Source organism: Xenia sp. Carnegie-2017, unplaced genomic scaffold (genome assembly GCF_021976095.1).
Source record: "Xenia sp. Carnegie-2017 unplaced genomic scaffold, XeniaSp_v1 HiC_scaffold_3, whole genome shotgun sequence".
NCBI classification, from domain to species: Eukaryota; Metazoa; Cnidaria; class Anthozoa; order Malacalcyonacea; family Xeniidae; genus Xenia; species Xenia sp. Carnegie-2017.
Window position 1 is genome coordinate 10253031 of NW_025813493.1, and position 21264 is coordinate 10274294.

The 21264-nt window shown below is 32.4% G+C and overlaps 1 non-coding gene across 1 annotated transcript; it reads left to right on the top strand.

The window, feature by feature from the left end:
* The first annotated feature begins 1947 nt into the window (after positions 1-1947).
* Positions 1948-2022, top strand: Trnan-guu. The gene has a single exon. It is a non-coding gene; the product is annotated as a tRNA-Asn (tRNA).
* Positions 2023-21264: the final 19242 nt, after the last annotated feature.

Consider the following 21264-nt stretch of genomic DNA (forward strand, 5'->3'; position numbering starts at 1 on the left):
TAAATAAAGACAACTTGTTCCATGAGGATAAAATTAAACATAACCTATTTTATGGATGCCCATAAAAAGATTAGATAATACCAGAGAGAAAGGGCAGCCCATTGAGCAAATTTTCTGTGGAGGAATGTGATAATCCTTATATTATCAGTTTTATTACGATTGTTTATATTCATCATAGCTTTTTTTCAGCTGTAGGCTTTAGCTTATGAAGCTCCAATAAAATTGTTTTTTGCACATTTAAAAGGAGCATCTCTAAATTTAGACTACAGCGTAACCTTATGTCTTGTAATTGCGTGCTGTCCATGTTAAAAATTCATTTTTGAATTTGCTTTTTACTGACCTTTAAAGTTTTGCAAAAGGCATATCTACAGAGCGCCAGAAACGTATTTATGAATAATTAAAAAAACATTTATTTTCAAAATACAATTACGATTCTTACGTTGTAAACGAAGAGTCTATGTGAACAATTTATTGTTTATTTTTGCTTGTTTCAAGAGGTTATGGGGCAGTGTTTCCATATGGCAATAAAATCAAATGATTGAATGGAAAACGAATGAGAAAATTTGCGAGTTAAAGGGTTAAGAAGTTATTAAAATTACATAAAAAATGAGGACTGGTCTAAATAAAATTTTTTTATACAAATGAAAGTCAAATACTGTCTAATTGTTCAAAGATTTTTGAATTTGTACTTATGTAATTTATTTGTCAATTTTTTGTTACTCATTTAAATCATTAATGTCACCTAAGAAGATTTTACAAAGGCTTTTAACATAACAGGATATTTTATATGTATACATGTAACTTAGAATATTTCGGAGTTGAGACTTCTGTGTTTTGCAATATCTATTTCTTTTCTTTTTTTTATCAGTTTTCAACTCTGTTAGACTTCGAGGACCAAAAAGTTCTAGTGGTAGAGGTCGTGTGGAATTATTTTACAATGAAGAATGGGGAACAATTTGTGATGATAGCAGGAATTCAAACGATGCTAAAGTTGTTTGTCGACAACTTGGTTATGACCATGCTGTCAGGGCTTTCCAAGGAGGTCGGGTTCCTTCTGGCAGTGGAAGAATATGGTTAGATGATGTTCGTTGTGTAGGAAATGAAGATAATGTTTCGAGTTGTTCACATAGAGGATGGGGAACCCATAATTGTCAACATTATGAAGATGCTGGTGTACAATGTTCAGGTTTTTATGTACATTTTTTACCTTTATATAGAAAGATGATAAACTGAATTATTTGGGGAACCTCAATGATGAATTTAAACATTTATTTCGATTTTACAATACTGAAACAGATATTGACAAATGCCTAAAGAATAAACACAGCTTCAGACGTAAGATAACTAAATAAGACAATTTGTTCCACGAGGATAAAATTAAACATAACCTATTTTATGGATGCCCATAAAAAGATAAGATAATACCAGAGAAAAAGGGCAGACCATTGACCAAATTTTTCCTGGAGGAATATGATAATCCTTATATTATCAGATTTGTTACGATTGTTTACATTCATTATAGCTTTTTGAAATTATAGGCTGTAGCTTATGAAGCTCCAATAAAATTGTTTTTTGCATATTTAAAAGGAGTATCTCTCAATTTAGACTACGGTGTAACCTTATGTCTTGTAATGGCGTGCTGTCTATCTTAAAAATTCATTTTTAAATTCGTTTTTTACTGACCGTTAAAGTTTTGCAAAAGCCATATCTACAGAGCCCCGGAAACGTATTTATGAATAATTAAAAAGGCAGTTATTTTAAAAATACGATAAAGATTCTTACGAATGTTTTTTTATGCAGTGCAGTGTTTGAAATTAAATGACGATATGATCTTCATTTATGATATGATTTAATTTCAAACACCGCACTGCATAAAAAAAACATTCATATGACATTCATTTCACGAGAAAACATGAGCCCAACAATATTGACCTGCTCACTACTGTGTGACTTCATAGCTCAGTTGGTCAGAGCACTGCACCGTTACCGCAGAGGTCATGGGTTCGAATCCCGTTGAGTCACCTGATTTTTTCAGGTCCTGAGACGATTGCTTAAATTGTCCAGCAAAGTGCAAAGATCATATCTTCATTTAATTTCAAACACCGTACTGCATAAAAAAACATTCATATGACATTCATTTCACGAGAAAACATGAGGCCAACAATATTGACCTGTTCACCACTGTGTGACTTCATAGCTCAGTTGGTCAGAGCACTGCACCGGCACCGCAGAGGTCATGGGTTCGAATCCCGTTGAGTCACCTGATTTTTTCAGGTCCTGAGACGATTGCTTAAATTGTCCAGCAAAGTGCGAAGATCATATCTTCAATTAATTTCAAACACCGCACTGCATAAAAAAAAAACATTTATATGACATTCATTTCACGAGAAAACATGAGCCCAACAATATTGACCTGCTCACCACTGAGTGACTTCATAGCTCAGTTGGTCAGAGCACTGCACCCGCACCGCAGAGGTCATGGGTTCGAATCCCTTTGAGTCACCTGATTTTTTCAGGTCCTGAGACGATTGCTTAAATTTTCCAGCAAAGGGTGAAGATCATATCTTCATTTAAAGATTCTTACATTGTAAACAAAGAGTCTATGTGAACAATTTAGTCTTTCTTTTTTCGTGTTTCAACAAGTTATGGGGCAGTGTTGCCATATGGCAATAAAATCGAATGATTGAATGCAAAGCAATGGGGAAAATTCGCATGTTAAAGGGTTAAAAACTTATATATATTACATAAAGAAATGAGGATTGGTCTAAATAAAAATTTTTTAGACTCATGAAAGTCAAATAGTGTGTCTAATTGTCCAAAACGTTTTGATATTGTACTTATGTAAGTTTTTTTATCAATTTTTTGTTACTAATTTAAATCATTAGTTTTGCCCAAGAAGATTTTACAATGGAATCTAACATAACAGGATACTTTTTGCTATACATGTAACTAAAAATATTTAGTTTATTAAGAACTAAAGTTTTGCAAAAGCCATATCTATTGAGCCCCGGAAACGTATTTATGAATAATTAAAAAGGCAATTATTTTAGAAATACCATAAAGATTCTTACGTTGTAAACAAAGAGTCTATGTGAACAATTTATTTTTAATTTTTTGCTTGTTTCAACAAGTTATGGGGCAGTTTTGCCATTTGGCAATAAAATCAAGTAATTGAATGGAAAACCAATGGGGAAAGTTCGCAAGTTAAAAGGTTAAGAAGTTATTTATATTACATAAAGAAATGAGGACTGGTCTAAATAAAAAATTATTTCGACTCATGAAAGTCAAATACTGTCTAATTGTCCAAACATGTTTGATATTGTACTTATGTAAGTTTTTTTTATCAATTTTTTGTTAATCATTTAAATCATTAATTTCGCCTAAGAAGATTTTACATTGGCATCTAACATAACAGGATATTTTATACCTGTACATGTAACTTAGAATATTTCGGAGATAAGACTTCTGTATTTTGCAATATCTATTTATTTTCTTTTTTATCAGATTTCAAATCTGTTAGACTTCAGGGACCAAAACGATCTAGTGGTAGAGGTCGTGTGGAAGTATTTTACAATGGAGAATGGGGAACAATTTGTGATGATGGCTGGGATTTAAACGATACTAAAGTTGTTTGTCGACAACTTGGTTATGACTATGCTGTCAGGGCTTTACTAGAAGGTGATGTTCCGTATGGCAATGGAAGAATATGGTTAGACGAAGTTCGTTGTGTAGGAAATGAAAATGATATTTCGAGTTGTTCACATAGAGGATGGGGATCACATAATTGTATACATGATGAAGATGCTGGTGTACATTGTTCAGGTTTGTATGTACATAATTGGGAAATAATTCAACACAGATTCACCCCCCTTACATAACTTCTTTGTCAGTCACGCTGTACTGCTGAGAATGTTAGGTCACAAATTATGAATATTCGAACATATATGAATATTCATCCCCCCCCCCAATCGATGTTCTAGTTTTGGAGCTGGGCGTAACCAACATGCTTGTACTTAGTCTTGTTCTGTTGGTTTTTCTGAGTTAATTTACTTAGAAAACAATAAATTTAAAAATGAACATTGCTTGCTGGAACAATGAATAAGGCTTCATTAAACAATTTTTTTAAATTCTACGGCTAGATGCAACATCTCCGAATACCGCCGCTATTCATATCAAGATATTCATATCAATGAAGACATGTTTGGATCAAATATGATTTGTTCCACTTGTTGTAAAAAAAATTATCAAAGGATTTATTGCGGTAAGCCGTCGGGCTTGTTTGGTTTGGATGATACGCTTTAATTTTACATAATTTAATTAAACGATGCATTTTCGTTTGCAAAGTTATTCCAGCATTTTGAACTAACAAACTCAAAATTTCTGACTCTTGCAACGACAGGATATGATAAATAATATGCCTATGTTGTGTTAATTTTTCCAAAGCTAATCATATTGCTTTCAATGGCTAAGTTGTTTTTGGGATGTTTTTAGTGATGAAAATAATTCAAAATAGCATTAGCAATAAATAGCATTCTTTTGCGTTAGAATTGACTTAAGTTTGTTTAAAATGAATATTTTATGTGACACCAAAATAAAAATGGCATTCACGTAACTAGAATTCAATTTATAAATAAAGGCAGTGTAACGTTGTTCTGATTGGTCAATAGCTGTGTTTTTATTAGTCTGTGCAAAACAGATCTGAGTTCAACCAATCAAATTAATCAAATTGCAAATCGATCATAAATGCATTTTAGGGGTAAAGTTAAAACGTCGGTTTTAAATTTGTCTAATTCGCTTTATTGTTGCTTTATAAAAGAAATAAATAAGATTTTGTGTTTGCACTGTCTTATGCGAACCTTAGAGACGTTTTTGAGAGATTTCAAGTTTTCGATCAGCTCTTAAGTTCTAGCTCCCAAAGGTGTCCTCGGGCTGGCACAAGCCTGTGCAAACACATTAAACAACTTTTATTTCTTGACTGAAGGCCACGTCATAGTTTATAATATTCTTAGGTTGTTTGTTTAAAATATGTCTTCTGTCATTTGAGTTAACAAATATGGTCAAAAAATTATATGTAGTGCAAAAGTGCAAGTGCCATTTTTCATGTAACTAGCTATGAAAGGTTAACATAAACAGTGAATGATATGTTTCCGTGAATTAGTTTCATTCTTGAGTTACTTTCTAATTAGTTAATTCATGGATGACCTTTGATCACAAATTTAGCACTGTCATTTTATTTTTGAATGTTGCAAAGTTTGTTTATTTGTTAGTTCTAGAGTCTTAAATTCTAAAATTTTTCTTAAACTACCACTTTTGAACACTCATTTTATTGAATTCTAAAATATTCTCCATACGCATCACAAATTCGCCTGGCAACCCTGCCTACCTCAGCAAGTACAAGCAGTGAATCTGGAGAGGGTTAAAGGTTATCAAAATAGGGGGGTGAGCTTTAGTAGCACTTGACAGAAATGCACATGAAAATTGACTATATAGCTAATTAATAGAGCATAGTTTAAAAAAATTATCAAAAGTAAAACGCACACAGAATAACATTCTTTAGAAATTGGTTTGCTAATATTATTTTGCAATTTCTTTGGAAATTTCTGACAATGCTCAAGTTTCATTTGAAATGACATCAAAATTTGTTTTAAATGCAAAAGTGCGAGAAAATCAAAGAATCAAATATTTCTTGTTGTCAAGGGATTGAACAAGCAGCGAATCTGGAGAGGGTTAAAGGTTATCCAAAAAGGGCGGTGAGCTTTAGTTGCACTTGACAGAAACGCACATGAAAATTAAGTACATAGCTAATTAATAGATGTCTTGGATTTTATTAGCTAATGCGACACAGTCCATATTTCAATTAAAGCAATCAAATTGCATTTCTATGAAGTACTTAGAATCACCAAAAGTTTTGGCTATTCTGCACGCGTCGTAGCTACTTTAGAGAGCTATTTCGAAAAGCATAATTATTACTTTCATAACTACTTTCAATAAAATGCAAACATTTTGTGTTGAGGAATTTTTGAACGCAAGTCGTAATTTCCCGAATAATAAATGGATGGAAACCATACTTCAGCCCAATTCAAGTAGAGCAAAGAGTCACCAATCGTTGATTCATGGACGGAGGCCTCCAAGCGATTGCGTTGAGACTTTTAGTTACCTCAATTTATTATAACTTCATTTTTTACATTAATCACAAACTTTATTAAGTAATATAATAAGCATGTAAATATAAGCAAACTCTTTCTCGGGTGGATATCTAAAAGATTGATGGAGTCTTGTTAAATAGATATTTACTGCCGTAAGATTGGGAAAATTTAGTTCTTTCAAAAAATTCCTTAAATTTATTTATAAGTTGTCAAAAATCCATTCACATATTTCTCTAAATACGAAAATTCACTCTTGCTATGATAGCTAACTTTTATCTGAATACGCTTTGCTTACTTGTTGACCAATTTACATCGTTTTTACATTTCACTTCGTGAGCAAATACATTGCGAAGCGAAAACTAACAACCTTTTACTCCATGGGCAGATATCCTAAAAAGCTGCCAGATGAGGCAGCCAATCAATTTGCAGGAAATCAAAAAATAATGCTTTGCATCCACAAATAAGAAAATAAAAAAGAGTATATCTGAAGAATCACATTTTTTATGGTTTGTAATGTTCTAATTAAACCCTATTTCGATTATTCCTGTGAAAATGGAATATATGTACTAAATAAAGATCTAGGTGAACGGCAGCATAAAATTTAAATTATAGCAGCTAGGGTGATCATGAAAAATGAGCATGGTCAGACTTAGCACAAAAAACCTTAGGGCAGAAAACACTTGAAGAATGTAGAACTCAATTTAATGCATGAAAGACTTATGTATACAATAGATAATGGCTCATCAACAATATACAAGTCCTGTTATACAAACTAAATTGAATAGAAAGCGATGTAAATTGTTGAGCGAGTAGGCATAATGTATTAAGATGAAATTTATCATAGCCAGAGTAAATTTTACTATCCAGACAAAACAAAGTTTGTAGAAAACAGTCCAATTTTAGTCTCAACATATTTTTTCGCAATATATTTGTTTACGAAGCGAAATGCAAATTTTATAAAAGGGAATTGAAAGCAATGTAAATTGCTTAACGTCTAAGCAAGGTGTATTCAGATGAAAGTTGTCGTTGCAAGAGTGCATTTTACTGTCCAGAAAAAGCGAAGTTTGCCGAAAAGCATCCAATTTTAGTCTCAACATTAAGTTGCAGGCCTTGTGAAAATATTTTCTCCATATACGGACCTCCCAGCGGGTAAATACATATTATACAGGGGCGGATCCAAGGGGTATCCAGTGTGGCACTGGACACGGACGTGAAACATATATTCTCTTAGTTTATTCAGTTTATTGAGTCTAATTTTTACCAAAACCAATTAAAAAACACATAAACTGCACTTGTTGACGTACTTATAGTTCGAATTGAAGCGACAGATTTTATAAATCATCGTATTATTCCGCCGTTTAGATTTGTCTAATATAATCCGATTATCCTACAAAACGATTACTCGATTACTGTTCGAATTCCAGTTTTGCTGTTACAATTAAAAAGGCGACCGCAAATCTTACCTTTTGACACGGTCAGTGAGCGTTTTCTTGCGCAATTTCGGCATTTTTGACCACAGTGACATAATTCCAAAAAATGTCCAACCAATTAAAACTCACATTTTTGATCACCTGATTGTGGCAGATCACAGTTGGCCAAGGTTGCGCAATATTTATTGCGCAATTTCATAGTAATTCGACTGAATTAAAAATTACGTAATCCTAATATCGACGAATATCGCGTGCCGTGCGTGTTGTAAGTTTATATTCGGAGAATATTTTCGACAATTCCGGTTAAAAACATGGGTTCCATTGCTTTATCGAAATTCATCGACCTTTTTGAGAATTATAACTCGAAGGACATCACTAGTGAATTAATACTGTTTTGAGAACAATGCGAAAAGCTGTTTCTGAGGGACGAAATCGTGTAGGGGATTGTAAACGAATTACAGTGCAGCTGTGCAAATTTTGAAAACTACAGTTTCCTAAGAGTTAGAGAGAACGATCAAAATCAAAGGTTCTTTTTCTTAATTATTTGATGGTAAAATATTTATGAGTCTTTTATTATTTTAGGCTAGGATACATGATGATAACATATTCATGATTCTAGCTAACTATAATGTGCATTTCTTGGTCTGGGAAAAAATTGAATAATGCTCGATGAATTGATTAATTTGGTGTTTTACAATGTTTTCATACTATGATATATCTAAGAAACCTAACCATTAACCTTACAAAGGAAGTTGTCCACCGAAAAAGTAACATTATTTACGATTATTGATGTTATGAAGTATGTGTTAGTAATTGTTGTTTGTATTAGTTTATAAATATGGTTTCACTATGTTTTCATGTGACATCAAAAAGCTATGATAAACTACCTATATACAGTGTTTGAATAGGTTGAGAAAAAACGATGTGCAATTTTTTTGATTAAAGTGTTTTTTTAGAGGCATAATCCAATTTATGTTACGTTAATTATTATATAGTGCTAATTGCTGATTAATATTTTTAAACGTGCACAAATTCATATGATTTACGACAGTATTTTTCGCTACAGCTGCTGATCAAGTTAATAATGTATTAGAGAAATTTTATGCCCATGTTATCCTCTCCTCTTTTTTGTGCAAACTTTACAGCGCAATAAATTCACAAAGTTGCTATCATCCCAGTACTCAAAGGAGTCAGCATTTTATGTTTCCATCCATTTTTTTACTGTATGAACTTTGCTGGTAGCTACAACCTTTCGACGAAGACGGCAAGAAAGACAAAATTTAAAAGAGAATAGCCGAATATACTTTCGCTTTCTAATTATTAACAATACTTGATTTTGACAAGCAATATGCAGAAGCAAAAATTATGGCTGATCAATGTTGCTAGTAAGGCTGAATAATTTTGAGTCAAATTTGGCTTAATATTTTAAGCTTCGTTTTCTCTCGTTAGGCTTATTTAAAATCAGAACTCCCTTTTGTTTAATTTTCAAATTTGGCTTAATTAAGCTTTTATCTTCTTTTAAGAATCACAATCAACATATTTTCTGATTTTACTGAAAATACTCAAAATAGCTATAATGCCAATTGCCAAAAACACTACGTAACGGTTTACAAAACAACGCAAATGCAAAAATTGACATTAATAATGTATTAAATTCCTATTTTCATAAGCATATAAGCACCATGTATGTTGACTGTTGGCAAACTTACCAGTCCCAAAGTGACAACGTCTTTAAAATTTGATGACATTGTGTCAACATGGATTTTCATGTCGTGCAGCGCACCTGTTTATAAAGTAAAGATCAGTAAAGATTGAGCCTTAAAACGTTTTTCAACTTATGTGGTAGTAATCAATAAAGAAGTTTTTTGCATATCGTTTGAAAAAGTGATGTGCAAATATTTTCATTCAAATTGCACATTGCACACCGTTAATTCGCACACTGCCTATATAGTTTCGACACACGACTGCGCAGGAAATCTACCAACTATTTTACACTATTTTGATTATCATACAAACGTCATCAACCAGCTCCACTGAAAACACCTTATTCATGACCTTTTCTCTGATTTATCAAAATATGTGTTTATAATATACACCGAGTACTCTCATCATTTTTATGTAGCTTGAAAGTAAATAAGAAATATGGTATTTATCACTTTCTTCTTTAAATATTGCAAATACTTCTTTATGTTTAGTACACTGGCTGATGGGAACTGTGTGTACTATGCATGCTCCGTTTCAATGGTAGGGGATAAAATTTTATCACTCCATCTGTGTTGCCTTACCACCATTGAGTTTTTTTAGAATGCTGAATATTATGCTCACCATCCATTAATTCATAAAAAACATAAAGATGGGGCATTTACATGTTTTGAAAATGCATTTGCTATGTGTTTGTCTGATACTTCTCTTTCAGTATGTGGATAGCACAGCCATAATATAGCAGCTGTGGAAAAAGCTAAGAATAATGCACACAGTTTTATGTATTCATGAATGATGTGTATGTTCTCATTGGTATCTGTTACATCCTGCATTATTGAATCATACTATCCAATTGGAAATGATTCTTTACCAGACTTGGTATTGTCTTTCAACATTGCTTGTATTATTATGTTCCATGCGTACTAACCCTTGCACACAGGAAGAAAGATGATGCATTAATTTTTGTAGTGTATTGTTTTGTTCTTTTACTTTTCATTGCAAAATTACGTTCTTTATCTTTCTTTTTCTACCAAGGAACAATACCATGATTATGACAATGGATGAAACTGTTTTGATTTAATCATGGTAAGACTTGGCAAACACAAGTAGTATTTACGGACAAAATTTAAAACTGGCCAAAATTTGTGAAATATTTTCCGTTCAGATCATGGATAGTGTTTTCCTATATTCCTTTATATATACTGAAAACAGGAAATCGCTTTTCTGAGAGTTGAACTTTTTAAAATTTTATAGGCTATGACGAAAGTTCCTAGTAATGGGGAATCATGTCAAAGAAATACACTAGAAACCTAAATCTAATCGAAGATGCCTTTCGTAAACTGTATCGTGGAAAATTTGAAAGCTTATGTAGAAAATGCTGTGTGTTTGACATTTTTATCCATTGTTGAAATGTATCTGTAATACAAAACTACGTGTAAACAAGTTGTAATCAACCATATTATCATATAAAGTAAATGTACATATTAACATAATCTATAAAAAAAGTAAAATGATGAAGTTTTATTTCTGCTAAGAATAAAATATTATTGACAATCAAATGATTTATTGAATTACATTATTTTGACAAATAGCAAATCAAGCCGTAAGAATTTCTTTTAAAGTTACATTAAGTAATTGCGTGGATTCTACAAGACAATGCTGGTGATTGCTACCTACCATGCCGCTTGTACTGCCCACCAACTAGAGACGACCCTGATTGCATTAAAATAAAATTAATGAAATCTTTTTTAGATGTGTTTCCAAAGGAGAGGCAAATCTCGACATACTTTGTAATTAAAAGAACTTTTGAAAAAACCAATCTTTTGCAAATCTTGACATTCAGTTTTTCCGTTGGGACTTCTTAATCCTGTATATTGATTTACCAATAATTTGATGCATTGTAGAATTCAGAAATGTCTGGAATATGATATCGAAATAAAAATGAAGAATCAATTTGTCTCACTCAAAATGGATGACGATTTTAGAAAATGACGTCAGATATTGCATTCATGAATTATTATGTTTCTAATCATTTATGATTTATCAAACATCAAGCACAGCATAAAGTACCATTTCGTCAATTGCAATGTTTATGATTGTACAATGAACGCAAAATATCAATTATTAGTGAAAACATTTCCTTCTTTTGAAATTTTTCTTAGTGCAGACTACAGCTGAAATGAAGTGTTAATCTTTCTCATGACATATATCAGTAAAGAATCATAACCAAATCAGTACGGTATCTCCCAGAAAGTTTTGGTAATTCAGAAAATATACTGTTATGTAACGTTAAAGTATCGTTTGCTCATTAATTCATATAATAAAATAAACACAATGAAACGCGTGCGCTGATTAGTCTAGACCTGTGTTTGCATTAGTCTGAGAAAAACGATCTGAGCTCAACCAATCAAATCAATCAAGGAATCAAAGAGCTTTTGCAAATTAATCATGACTACACGTTAAAAGTATATTATAACGGATTTTCCTTTCGCATTATTGTTATTTTATAAAAAAAATAAAAAAGGTTTTTCGTGTTTGCACTGGCTTATGCAAGTGTGTCTGGGGTAATATCTCAGGAGCATGTGCAACCCTCGACCTTCGGTCGCAGGCTTGCACTGATCTGCTCTCGAGCTCTCCCAAAGGTCTCTTCGGTTTGCATAAGCCTGTGCAAACATATGCAGTAAACATCTTTTATTTATTAGTTTGTGTATGAATTACTTCATTTGTAAAAACATCCTTGCTTTATTAGAGAAATTATTTACGAAATGCTAAAACGTCAATGGTTTTCACAGAATCTGTTTAAAATAGAGTACATTTACTATCCTAGATCAAAACATGAGACATTTTCATTTCATTTAACGATTTTTTTACCCTTTTTTTTAAGGAAGGACATTTATAATTTGATCAAACCTTTGTGATCTTCGTCGTTACGTCCTTACCCCTCAATGACATAACGACATAGCGACATGATTGCAGATGGTGTTATAACACTTAACTAAAATACATGGAGTGCTACTTGTTATGCAAAACCCTAATAATTTTTTGAAGCCGTGATTTTACCCCAGACACGCTTGTGAAGTCAATCAATTATTACTTCGGGCGAGAGTCTCAAAACACTAATCACCCGTGTCTGGGGTAAAATCTCGCGTATTTGGTGTAAGATTTGGGCTTTTGGCTTCAATTATTAGCTTTAGGTTGCGTTCCGGGTATTTTAGTATAATGTTTTATAACGACTGCGCTTGGTAGCCTGGCAAACATGTCGCTGAGTACTAACGACCTAGCGTCAACGACGGTGTGTTACACACATAGCTACATAACTTCCTGAAAGTGTTATCTTGCCTATACTGAGTTAGATGGTATATGCCTGAACACAGGCTAAACTAATAGTCAAATGGATTAAAGCGCAAAATTTGTTTCGCCATAATGTTTTTGATGAACGTACTAAAAATACATTAAGTTACAAGGTAAGTTGCGTCGATTTGTGATAACTCTCTTTCTAATTTTTTTCATTCTCTCTTACATCGAGGGAGAGTACTTAAAATTATGTTTGCTTCTTTTTGTCAAGTTTTGTTGATGATGAAAAATTCGTAGAAGCTCAAAATGAGATTTTCGAGAAAAACAATAAATAAATGTTTTTGTAATCAAGTATTCTATACCTCATTTTCAAAATACCATAACCTAATATTTAAGTTACCTGAGATAAAAGCACTAAAATGTCAAATGTTTCAACTCTGTTTCAAACTAAAGAGAACTTTTATTGTGTGTAATTTACCCTGAAACACATCACAGAAAATTTTTTTTGTTTTTGTGGAATGTTCCATGACATCAAATCACTTTGATCTTTGTGCAACAAGTTACTGGGACAGGTATTATTTGAAAATATTTACGCATCATTTGGCACCTAGATCTACATTTCTTATGTCTTAACATTAAGAAAAGATTTCTTCAAGTTTAAAGCCTTTTTAAACCTCTATTGATTACTGATCACCAAGATTAAATAGGAAAAGAATCAAGTGAATGTAATGTATTAAAATGAGTTTCGTTTAATTTTTGAGCTGATTTGTGAAGGTCCTATCGGATTATTTCGTAATTTTTGTATTTTGTCAATGTTTTTCATTTCATTGCGGTTTTGTTTTGACATTTTGAGTTCTAGCCCAGATTTAGTTGTGAAATGAGATAATTAACAACTGTGGTTTTATGTAGCTAAATATTCTTTTGTTCGAATATATAATGTCAAGAGATGTTTATTGAATTTCTTGCTGAAATTGCAACCAAAGGAAAACTGAAATTTATCAAAAGTGAATATTGAAGAGATTTTGTAGGATATGAGTTCAAATTTATTTTAAGTAACAGTCTAATCAAGCAGGAAAAATTGTTCATTGAGAATTATTCGCCTTACCAAAATGGGACGGATAAGAGAGATTGGTTAAATTTATTCAATATGGCCAGATGGTTACCAGTAGAATCAAAATTTCCAAAGTTGTTGTAAACTTGAGCAGTAATGGCATCTGCATATATTGAAACAGGTGTAGCAATAATAGGTTTGAAATAATTGCAAGTGAGGATCTAACGAGATTCAAGTCTATTCTTACTAAAATGCATGGTTTGGTTCAGTGTGTTTTTGATAACACAAACAGAATCCCAGAAAGCGGGAGCCAAGAGGTAAAAGAGGCATTTTTGCGGAATGTGATAAGAGGAGTCCAGCTTACCTAGTATATCACTCAGGAACCACGAAAATAGAGCCATCCAGCATAGCATAACTGCTAATACCAGTAAGCGTGCAGTTAATTAATGTTATAGATTAAATAACGTAGTAAATTCTTATTTAGAGGCTGATCAACTGAGTCAGTCTTTGTGATTACCATGAGTTATCACTTTTTACAAAGAGTTATCATCTTTCGAATAAAATAAGGTTCCAAGCTTTTGTAGTGCAAATCAATATATTTGTAAAAACATCTATATTTTATAATGCGATCTAGCGGAAGTATCTTGCTGGAAGGCGTGTCTTCTTTGAAATTGCTTCATAAAAGTTAGGAACACGAACACTAAAGATTCCGACACGAGTCGACATTCTGTGAAGATATCTATTCTGTGGTGGGCATATTCAGTTGACAGTGATGTTTATTTTGAGTAAGTTAAGGGTTATTTAAATTATAGGGCTAAGATCGGAGAAAAGTTCGTTGACAAATTAAATACAGAGTAAGGCCCTGTATGGTCTCAAACAAAGCGGCAGAAACTGGAATGAAACATTAAATAATTACTAGACCGGGAAAAGATTAAGGCAATCACTCGTAGACCTTTACGTATGCTTTATGTTTATAGATGGAGCCTTGTTGAAAGATTTAAATGGTTTTACTTTCTATTTGTGAAGCTGAGTGTAAATTTTATAAAACAATTATGTTGCAAGTTAGGCATAGTGGAAGAAAACAGAAGTGCAAAAAAATGCAAATTACCAGGGACCAATAAAATTAGCAATTTAAAGGGCGCAACTTTTCAAAAAAAGTCTAAACACACATGAAGATGAAAATACCTTATCAATAGAGGCGAAATACAGCGCAGCTTAAAAAGCTTAAGTTATTCTGAAAGCAAAGATAACTTACCAAATATTTCACAAGACAACGAGTAAACATTTAGATTAGGCAGTGATAGAAATGGTTTTCCAATATCAGAAGAAGGATCTCTGATATCATCAAAGAATAGGAAAAAGCAAATGGTTTTACTTTCTGCATGTAAAATAGAGTGTACATCTTTATCTTTGGTGCAGTGATTTAAACATATTGGGAAACAACAGTGGCGCGAAAATCAAAGCACACAACCAGTGAGCAAAAATATCAGCAAAGAACCCAGATTTTCAAAAAAAAACAATGTCTAAACACACAGAAATTAAAAACCATTTTATTAGAAGAAAGTGCAGGTAGCGTGGAAGAATGTACTTAATTAACTGCCAACGAAGATAACTTAGTAAATATATTCACAAGACAACAAGCAAAGTTAAATTAGATCATTTTCAACATTTTCTATGTAGCCAAAATGACACTTTCATAGGTATAAGTGTAATGTAAAGTGCTTACCAAGCCACGTCTTTATAATGAAATAAGGAAAGTGTAGTAAATTGTGTAATAATGTCACCCTATCATTGTGAACTTAATCTCATGATAGATTATTATCAACCAACCATGAAGCGTCTTTTATGTAAATCACGTGTATCAGCATATGCTTGCTTGTAGTTTTTGTAGTTTCTTGCAATGCAGAAGTTTTCATTTAATGTTATAAATAAACTTATCGGAAGCAACACGAGTTCAGCCTCAAACAACAACTGCCACAAAATAAATCAACCAGCAAAGTGTGAAAGCATGGATATGTACCATAGGTTTTAATAAAGGTATGTGATACCTAGCTACAAAAGCTTTGCATGAACTCAGCAATTTATATATGCAGTTTAAAAGTGAGCAAAAGTTCCGTATTCGTGATTGGCCAGATTTTGTAAGTTCCGTTTGTTCAACTCAGGGTGCCATTTTTGAGATGTTGCCATTAAGTTTTACAATAAAATATTTTCAAAAGCCTTTTTTAAAAGCCCTTTGCATTCCACTAAAATTTTCCAAGTAGCTACCAGGTAGCTACAAATCTTTCTTTACTAATCATCCCTCCATTAAGAATCGACAAAATCATCACCATGACTCTGTCAAGTACTTCTCTACTGCACTTGATGACATGATCAGCCACATATTTTCGTGATAAGCACACGTTTACAATGGGATATTTCTTACTCCTTTTACTAAATACCATTAAATCATTATGAAAAGTGATTGCCTATACTGAATATGTATTTCGTAAGTCAGAAAAGTACTATGCCTTTTAAAACATAACGTTGACTAAAAATTCCACATCATCTGCGGATTAATGAAACAATTGATCTTTCAAACATTTCAGTCAAACAATTTCCATGTCATCATAGAAGTAATACATCAACTGCAGAAAAACTTTATTTTCCTCAATGCAAGAACACAAGTAAAAAGAGTCAATTTTCAACAGGGAGGAGGAATTTTCTTTACGACTGCATATTGACCTGGGTTAATTACTTTGATCACAAGTTTCACAACACCAATCTCGTCTCCATAATCCTTAACTCTAAAAAGATAATCTTCTGGTGGAAATGAAACAATCTGAACAATTTCTTCAATTCCACTGGTAAATGCTCCAATACCGATAACATGGATTTCCACACCGTCATCTCTCAGTTTCTTCGCATTTGGTACTGTTTGGCTTTTATCTACGTTTGACTTTCCATCTGTCAGAAGGAACACCATTTGACGTGCAACACGACGGCTTCTACGCGAAAATGAAGTGAATACGTTGGTTTGATAGTTTGAGAGATAGATGTTCTATGCAGATTATAGAAGAAAATGTTGTTGTTTACTTAATATTAGTATTGCGATTTTGAAAATACTGATGCTAGATTTAATGATCTTATTGTAACGCAATATTATTGAGGGAAAAGCCAATGAATCAGAAATTCAACAATGATCTCCACATTTCAAATATCTTAGACGAATTCAAAGTCATTCCTCTTGTAATGAAACTATAGTTAGCAAAGTCCCTACAAACCTGCAGCGTTTTCATTGTTATTACTCTTACGCTTGTTATTAAAGAAGTAAAATCTGAAAAAGTGCTTTTTTAGAATTTTAAATTAGTAACGTACATGTTTAGAATAAGGAATTTATTTAGATTTATATAACTATCAAAATTTTAAATTTCAGCTTTTAACTAGCATGAAAGAAATAGAGAAATATTTGTAAGCAGCGTTTTGTTGATAAACCAGTTAGTAATGACTATTATAATTTTTCAACTTCATTGTTTATGTAACTATTTTTTGTCGTCTCACCTTTCGTAGAATCATCAAATAAATTTTTTGCTTTTGTTAAGCCGTCAGCAGTGTTTGTCATCCCTCTCTCATAGCTGAATAAATCAGATTTTGTGGCAGCTTGTGAAGCAGGAAAGAAATTGAACATAATTTTTGCGTAATTGGAGTACTGAACACCAGCCCAGTTACCATCGTAGTTGGAAGGTAATTTTATATTCATCATATTGTTCATTGCCTGTTTTCCTTTCTTGTACTCACAATCTCCAATGGAACCAGATGAATCCATTACAACAGCAGTGTCTTGAAGATAAATTCTTCGTTTATTTAGGATAGAAGATGGCAGACAAAAGAATTTCTTTACAATTTTATCTGCTGTCACATTAATTGGAGGAATTTGTTTGAATTCTGAAATTTAATAGTTGAATAGCGCAGTTTCCCACTGTACTGAAAACCGTTTAAATTCTATGGCGTTATTTATGATCATGGCAAAAAGTTTAATTTATTCTATGCAAAAGTAACCGGCTGGTACACTACAACAGTATATTTAGCACAAGACAATTTCATAACTTTAACTTGCTGTCATGAAACTGCTTATTACTGATCGGCGGTAAAGTAGGATTCGGTGTAGTGGCTCTAATCCAAAATGGTAGTGTACTTTCCACTAATGTTATTCCACATACAAATGCAAGAGCTATCATGGAAATTGTAGTTGCCAAATTCATGTTAGGACTTGAATGTTGAATTGATATCTCCTAATGATATAAATAAACTTTAAATTTCCTTTCCTTCGGCCTCATTCTGGTGCAAAAATCTTCACAAAGTACTTGTTTTAAGTTCGTGTTAAAAATCTTTAACTTTGAAGCCTAGTTTTCACTGCAACATAAGCACAAGCAAGAAACCAAAGCAAAGCATATGCTCCAGAGGTTAGAGGAAGCAAAAGAAAAGGGATTTTCTTAACAATATACTTTTGCTTCACCTTAATTAAGGTTGTGTCAGGATCCAGTACTTCTGCTTATGCTTATAAGTTGATGATTGTGTTGGCCGCTTCATTGCATTTTTTATTTTCTTTTGTCTTTGCTTGTCCTTAGGCTTATGTCTCAAGTGAATACCATGCTTAAAATTTCACTTTTAAACAAAAGTTAGCATTTCATACTGAGCTACCTTTAAATCTACTGTTTGGTTACAAGTGTTCACTGTGACATTCATTAGTTATAAGTTCCAGATGCGAGAAAAATGAACAAAAACATTTCTTTTAATTTGCGTAGTATAAAAACAATAAGTATGTGGTATTTTATTAATAGTGAGCACTAAACTTGAGCTATTTACTAACAAAGTAAAGCAATCGAAAAGTAAAAAACTTAAGAATGAAAATGTGTAAACCATTTTCACAAAGATGAATGTACTTAATGCCAAATAAAATGTCACACAAGCAATTTATTATTACAGGACGTTTAGAAACTCATATAAGAAAAATAGTTTGAATCTTATTTTATAACATGCAATAAAAAACATAGAATGGCATGATCTTTATATGTACTAACTTTGGTTTATGTAATACATGCAGATTTCACTTTATTGTTTGAAATTCTGCTAATGCAAATTTAAGTCTGTTTGAAAATGTTTTTGTTCTGATACAAGTAAAAAGAAGATGATTGGTATAGTGCCACCTTACAGGGCGTGCGTTCAACAATGAGATTCGCCAAACTCATTTTTATGATGAAGATTTAAAATAACTGTGGAACGTCGTTAAATAATTGCATGGCTTTCATCATTCTGAGTGTATTGATTTCGATAAATTGGAGAAAATTAGCTTAATGCGTGCTCAATTCGATCAACTTCAGCAGAGAGCGATAAACGATCTATGTAGTTTTGTAAATATTTGTCTCGTCGTTACTTGATAACTATGAACGGATTTCAATCAAGATTTATAAATATAGGAACGTAACAAATCAAGACATATTTTGGCCATGGAGTTTTACTTTCAAGAATGTATTCAAGAAAACTTATGTGGCTAGATTTACGATGACATAAGCCCACAAGAGATAAAGCATGTATGAATCGAATAAAAAAATTACCTGCAAATTTTCACGTTAGCTTTGTTCAACTTTGCAAAATGTAACCACAATTGTAGAGATGTTTTCTTACTCCTTCTTCTATCAATGTTCTTAAGACTGCAACTTGTAGCAGCAAACAGCTTTGCTTTATACCCCATGCAAAGCATGTAACTTCCACTTTGCAAAATCATAGACAGATAGCTTACCAAAACAATGAATATAAGCGAAGAAAAAGTTGGAAGTTGTCAGGATCGTGACTAAAACACCACACGAGTACATACGAGTAACATACGAGTACATACGAGTAACATACAAGTACATACGAGTAACATACGAGTAACATACGACTATTTTCTGGCCAACAAATGCGAAACAACACAATTTCTTCAATACATTGATATTTGCGTTTATTTTTCCTTGTATTTGTGTGGACTTTGGGGCAACCATTTGATGGATTTAAATGCTGAAAAGGTATTTTACTTTCATACTACATTCATTTGTATGTTTTAGTTGAATTTGTTATAGATATTTTGTCGATGCGATTTGCCAGTATTTGAGCGCTTTTTGACACACTTTCACCTAGGAAATACATATTTATGAAAGCGATTAAATAAACAACGTATAAATAATGCTTTCAAAACGTGCTATATGAAATAGATGTACATTATATATATTTGAATTAAATGAGAGTTGCACTGTGTTACGTATATATATCATATTATGCGTACAATTTCAGCTTACTTTTAATGTCTTTAAAGTTCTAGCTGATATAATTCAGTCTTTTAACTGCAAAATCAGTATCTTAAAGACTTAAATAAATTATTGATCATGATAAAAAGGTTTCCTTGATTTGCAATTTAATGCTCATTATGCTACATGGAGTGAAACTGGATAGTGGATAAGAATTAATTATATAACTTTTAGTTTAAAAATGGGTTCATTTTAATGGACTTTATATGTTTGTAAATGTAGATCGTCCAGATTGGTATAGTCCTGAGAAGGACTGTTTTTGTTGTTGATGACTGACGTTTCGACAACCTTACCGGTAGTCATCTTCAGAGTCAAAATGAATGTATAATCTCTTTCTTAAATATGTATTTCCTAGGTGAAAGTGTGTCAAAAAGCGCTCAAATACTGGCAAATCGCATCGACAAAATATCTATAACAAATTCAACTAAAACATACAAATGAATGTAGTATGAAAGTAAAATACCTTTTCAGCATTTAAATCCATCAAATGGTTGCCCCAAAGTCCACACAAATACAAGGAAAAATAAACGCAAATATCAATGTATTGAAGAAATTGTGTTGTTTCTCATTTGTTGACCAGAAAATAGTCGTATGTCACTCGTATGTACTCGTATGTTACTCGTATGTACTTGTATGTTACTCGTATGTTACTCGTATGTACTTGTATGTTACTCGTATGTACTCGTATGTTACTCGTATGTACTCGTGTGGTGTTTTAGTCACGATCAGTTGTCAGAGGTTATTTACATGATTCGAGGCATTAAATAGAGCCAAAACTTCAAGCAAAAAATTAAAGCAGTTTGTTGAAACGGTTAATTCTCAAATTAGGCCAAATTAATTGTTTTCATTTTAAATGCTTAGCGTTTTTGTAAAGTCAGAATATTGTAAAAATGCTCAAGATGATTTATCTGATGATAAGTATTTAATCTTTTCCATTTGCCAAAATCATTTATCGCTTTGCTGAATCCCATGTACTCGAGCTCATGTAATCAGCCCCTCAGGCCAAAAATTATTTTTAAGGCTTAACCTTCAAAGACTGCCAGGATCTAATCAACAAGTACAATATTTCAATGATCTATATTTAAATTCAAACATACTTATTTCAAATTGAATCACAACTGAAATCTAAATACCTTAAAGCCGTAGAAACGCTTCCTTTACAACTTAGTAAATTTTTAGAATAGTCCGACTATTCTACAAAATTATAGTCCACCAAATACAAAACAAAATTTGCTAATAGAATACAATACGCCTGACTTTCAAATTGACGACTGCACCCGGTCGTGAACAGTGCGTGCTAGTCAAGGCATCATTGACTAATA